This window comes from Callorhinus ursinus, unplaced genomic scaffold (genome assembly GCF_003265705.2).
Source record: "Callorhinus ursinus isolate GAN/ISIS: 27379988/994484 unplaced genomic scaffold, GSC_fseal_2.0 scaffold9, whole genome shotgun sequence".
Lineage (NCBI taxonomy): Eukaryota > Metazoa > Chordata > Mammalia > Carnivora > Otariidae > Callorhinus > Callorhinus ursinus.
In genome coordinates, this window is record NW_027397071.1 from 30634120 (window position 1) to 30640119 (window position 6000).

Here is a 6000-nt window from a genome sequence, read left to right on the forward strand (position 1 = left end):
CCACCCAGGCACCCCTGCTCAGTTAATTATTAATAAATGAATGAATGTAAAGGTATTCTCAGAGAATGGTTATCTTTTTGTCAGGAAAAGACTAAGGACCAAGAGAAGCAATGTCTATCTAATTATTCAAATATTCACTCCTGGGGCACCTGGGTGGCTCAGTCGCTTAAGTGTCTGCCTTCGGCTCAGGTCTTGATCCCAGGGTCCTGGAATCGAGGCCCGCATCAGGCTCCTTGCTGGGTGGGGAGCCCGCTGCTCCCCATGTTTCCCCTGCTTGTGCTCTCTCTCTCTCTCTCTCTCTCTCTCTCTCTCTCTGAAAAAAATATAAAATATTAAAAAAAAAAAAGATTTACTCCTGAGTAGTAATTCTTTGTAGTTAACAAAGTGTTCTCTCTCTCTCTCTCTCTCTCTCGTTTTTGTTTTTTTTTTTTAATGACTTGTGTTTCTTTTGGAACTAGAATGGCCTTGGGAATATTCTTGACTTAAAAAGTGAGTTCATAAATTTGGGGTATTTTTTTTCCATAGAATAGCAATTGTTTCAGTGGAAAGAATTATTTAAATAATATGTGTATAAAAAGTGTCTCTCACCATAAGAAAGGAAGGTCTCTGGGGAGCTTTTGTTAAAATGCGGCATTTATTTCTTTGCAGAAATCATGAGCAAAAAATGTCCCGATTCATTTTAGTGTGCACTAATGAAAAACCTATTTTTCATTTTATTAAAAGAAAATATTTTCATAAAGTTGAATGAACCCTACAAGTAGAACTCCTATTAGAAAGAGTAGCAGAGACCACTTTGGGGAACAGGCACTACATTTAACGTTTTTTAATCTTTCTCAATGTCAAGTGTTTGTTTTAAGCAAGGGAGAAAAATGCCTAGATATTGCCCCTGGGTTGGGTTAAATTAATCCTTATCTCTTTGATAAGGCCCTTGGCATGTTTTTAAGTCATTTGAGTTAATCTTTCTTTTTGTTGTTGTTGTTTTGCTTACTGGAGGTATTTATGAAGTGAAAACTTGGTGTTAGCCTCAACATTCTACATACTTCTTTGACTAAAAACTCCTCTAGGGAGAGTTTAAAATTCCAACTTTAAAAAATACAGTGAATATTAAATCAAGAAAAGGGAAAGTCTTGCATTCAAGACATTTTTGTGAAAGTTAGAGACAGCAAGCCTGCAGCTCACATTTTTTCATAGCTGCAGATATTGAACAGCTACCCCTTGTTCTTGACCTTTGTTCAAGAAAAGGGATGCAGTTTGCCAGCATTTGGGTCTCTTTTTTGACTAACTTTCCCCTGCAGCCATTGTAAAACTCACATTTTAACCTAAGGGCAAATTTGAATCATTAGGTAAGTGAAAATAGCTCCTCTAAACTGGTTGATAAGAAATGTCAGAGAATAAAGGGCCATCTGTCCAAGGTTATGAATCTATGTTTGATCTGTACTCAATGTCAAAACTCACCTGTAAAGTCAACTAAACTATATGTAAAAGAAGGCACGTTAGTATCTTTTTCCACTGACATTTCATTACGTTTTCAAATATAAAGAAAAGTTGAATATTATACAGTGAACACCCATGTATCTACCAGCTAGATTCTATAATTGTAAGCATTTTGTTATATTAGTTTGATATCCATCATTATCTGCCTTAATTTCTGGTACATTTTAAAATAAGTCGCAGACTTCAGTACTTCATAGTAAGTGTCATTTTGGAAGTCAAAAAAAAAAAAAGAATTGGAGATGAACTTTGTGCGATTATAATTAACTCCTAAAAGAGTCACAGAATATGTGAATTCACTACAAATCCTAGATTTCATCACAGTTAGAAAGATCTAACATTGCTATTAATAGCCTCTAAAAAATAATGCATATTTTGGGTATCTTGTGATCCTTTCCACATAACTTTTAGCTTCCCAGACTTCTCTCATTCACAGATAACCTTCACGATTTCTACCATATTCAAATACCATGTGTAATATTGTTTACTTATTTTCTCTAAAAAATTTTATTTTCAATTAAATTTATTTTTAGAGTACAACTTTATATCACCACCATAAATGGAAAATTGGTATCATTTGTCATAAATAAGTTGACCATATTTTTTTTCTATACACAAAAGTAAATTCATAATGTATACCTTGGCATGCATACTAAGGGAAATACTGAGTTACATAGCTTCCATCCCTCCCCCTTTTCCTTTCACAAACATTGGGGCACAAGGAAAGTCAAATCTGCATTGGAAGTTGGACACATAGATGATACCAGGCTGTTCTCTTTTTAAGGGACAAAAGCACCACATCCGGACTTGCCTGAATCTCACTTGAGCTGGCAATGGAGAGAGGAGGGTGAGAAAGGGTCTGTCTGCAGCCTGTCTGAGATTGTGTCCCAAGTGTGGCACATTCCTCATGAGCCCTGTGTTGTCAACCCCAGCTGCTCTGGAGTTACAGACTCCACACTGGCCAAAGCCCAACCTTTGCAGCCTGAGGTTTGGGGACCTCTCAGAACAATGGCTCTGACCATATTTTTTCTTTTCTTTTTTTTTTGTTGCGTCATTAGTTTTTTTTTTATTGTGTTATGTTAATCACCATACATTACATCAAGTTTTTGATGTAGTGTTCCATCTTTTTCATTTTGTTTCCCTTTATAGTTTTAACCCTCTCCTACCAAACCTATCTTCCTCCAAGCTCCCTCTATGTTAATGTAGGTGTGGTAGGAGACTAACAGCACAGCTATCTTTTCCTCCTAAAATTAGAACCAAGACCTAGGAGCCAGACATATGGAGATCAAAATACCAGATTTACTACTGATGAAGGTAAGCTGAAGAAAAGGGCTAGGGTCTATGGCCAAGTAGGCTTCTTCCTACATTCCCTGTGATCTGATCATTCCTACCCAGTCACTGGCACATTTAGTTAAAAACAGGCCTTTCCTGGCAGGGGTACAGCCTGTCAGCGCTACAAAGAAGAAAAAAAAGTGCATACTACAGACAGGCTGGCTCTGTAGGTAAGAACACAGAAGCCTCCCAGGCAAGCACGCTCAAGTCCTGCTCAATTCACCAGTCAGATGAGTCAGTCTTTGTGACTTGGAGAACAGTTAAGTGAGGGAGTCAGAGAGAAGCTGGAAGTGATCCTCTTGAGAAGTCAAGTTCCCTCTTTTTTATGGAAACATGAGAAGTACAGGATGTTATCCCCTAACAATTACCTCCTATTGCTTCCTCCTATAGTGACTAAATGTCACAGGATGAACTTTGGTACCCTTCATCAAATGGAGCAGGAAATGGAAGTGTGTACTGGCAGCCAAAACCAACATGCAAAGATTTTCCAGGTAATTACTGCCATTGGGCATCCTGTTAACCAACAAAGTGGCCAAAATTGGGCATGTTCTTGCCTCTCTTGATAAAATATTTCCTCCTTTAGCCTCTGTGGCCATGTGCCAGTTCTGGTGCCTTGAGCCTCAGATACCCCAACCAATCTTGCCTTTTCCCACTGTGCCCCACAGAATCTGCCTCCTCCTCTGCCTATAAGTAAAACTTACCTTCCATTCGGTTCTGTATTCTCCACCTGGAAGTAGGCAGGCTCATCATCTGAGTAAAACACTAGGGTGTTAATGACAGTAGGGTTTATTTATATATTTTAAAATAGGAGTTTATTAAACCTCATAAAGAATATGCATAAGAAAATATCAGAGGAACTCCTTTGGTTTCTCTCTGTTCTTTCTGTTAACTCTCTGCTCCCTGGATGGTGTTGTTACAGTTGCATGTCATGGTTGCTTCTCAAAGACAGTCAGCTTTTTTATTAGCCATCTGAACTTCCCACAACTGCTTACATCCTCAGCTACCACAGGATCACTTAAGCCATTATCAGCTATATCCTCAGTGCATTTACACAGGGCCTGAGTCTCAGTGGGATTGGACCTCTAGCAAATCACCGAGTGGAAATTTTACAAAAGTCAGAATTGCATATGTAAATTAGCATAAATATACATACGAAGGCCAAAACAACCTTGAAAAAAAAAGAATGACTATGAAAGACCAATACTATCTGATTTTAGGATGACTTTTAAAGTGACAGTCATCAAGACAGTATGGTATTAGTATCAGGATAGATATGGAACATAATAGAGTTCAGAAATAGGCCCTACATACATGGACAACTGACTTTTTAAAAAATTTATTATTGACGTATAATTGAAATGGAGTGTTATCTTAGTTGCAGATGTACAACATATTGGTTTGACAATTTTTTTTTAAGATTTTATCTATTTATTTGTCAGAGAGAGAAAGAGCACAAGCAGGGGAAATGGGGAGTGGCAGGCAGAGGGAGAAGCAGACTCCCCACTGAGCAGGGAGCCCGATGTAGGGCTCCATCCCAGGACCCTGGGATCACGACCTGAGCCGAAGGCAGATGCTTAACCGACTGAGCCACCCAGGTGCCCCGATTCGACAAGTACTCAGTACTCACCACAGTAAGTATAGTCACCATCTGTCACCAATGTTATTACAATATTATTGACTATATTTCCTATGCTGTACTTTACATCTCCGTGATTTATTTATTTTATAACTAGAAGTTTGTACCTCTCCAACCCTGTCTTCTGTTGTGCGCATTCCTGCCCACCCACCTCACCTCTGGTAACTGCCAGTTTGTTCCCAGTATTTGAATCATTTATTTCTTAGTTTGTTGTGATTTTTTAGATTCCACATATAAGTGAAATCATATGATATTTGTCTTTCTCTGATGCACAACTGATTTTTGACAACATCAATCCAGTGGGGAAAGGATAGTCTTTTCAATAAATAGGCTGGAATAATTGGATATTTATATGCAAGCCCCCTCCCCCTGAAACCAAAAGAACACGTTGATCTATACCTTATACCATATGTAAAAATCAACTTGAAATGGATCACAGATCTAAATGTAAAACCGAAAAGTATAAAACTTCTAGAAGAAAACCTTGGTTATGCAAAGATGTCTTAGCTAAGTCAACAAAAACATAATCTATAAAAAAAAAATTGATTAATTGAACTTCATCAAAATTAAAATTTTTCTGCCCTTTGAAAGACACTGTTAAGAGAATGAGAAGATAAACCACAGACTGAAAGTAAATATTTGCATATATCTGGTAAAAGACTTGTATCCAGAATATATAAGGAACTCTCAAATCTCAATAATTAAAAAAAAAACCTTCTAAGAATAATGAGCAAAATATGTAAATAAACACTTCATGAAAGAAGAAGTGGATAAAAAGTAAACACATGAAAGTAAGCTCAGCAGCATTAATCATCAGGAAAATGCTAATGAAAACTGCAATGAGATACCACTACACACTAATAAGAATGGCTAAATTTTAAAAGCTGACCATACTAGCAAGAATATGGAGGAACTAGAACTTTTATACACATTGGTGGGAAGGTAAAACAGCACAACTACTTTGGAAATATTTGGCAATATATTAAAAAGTTGAACATATACACACCATATGAGTCAGACATTCTACTCCTATTTATCCAAGAAAAATGAAAACATATGCACATAAAACAACTTGCACGGAAATGATCATGGAAGAGTAATTTGGAATAACCCCAAACTGGAAACCATGAACCCAAATGTCTATCAAACAAATCGTGGTGTATCCATGCAATGAAATACTACTTAGCAATAAAAAGTAATGAACCACCATTAATATACACAACAAAAATGGATCTCAAAAGTGAAAGAATAGGACAAAAATAAGTACATACCATATGATTCCACTTATATAAAATTCTATAAAATGTAAGCTAATCTATAGTAATAGAGTTCTTAGTGAACTAATGTATGCTGGGGTGATGGTTACATGGCTAAATACATAATTAAAAATTAAGTTAGCTGCACACTTACAATTTGTACACTTCACTGTTTATAAGTAATAGTTCAGTAAAAAGGATAATAAATAAAGAAATGCATGTTTCCTGTAGTAATTCCAACAATGCAGAAGAGTATGTAGTTGAAAGCCCATTCTTCTATTCTCC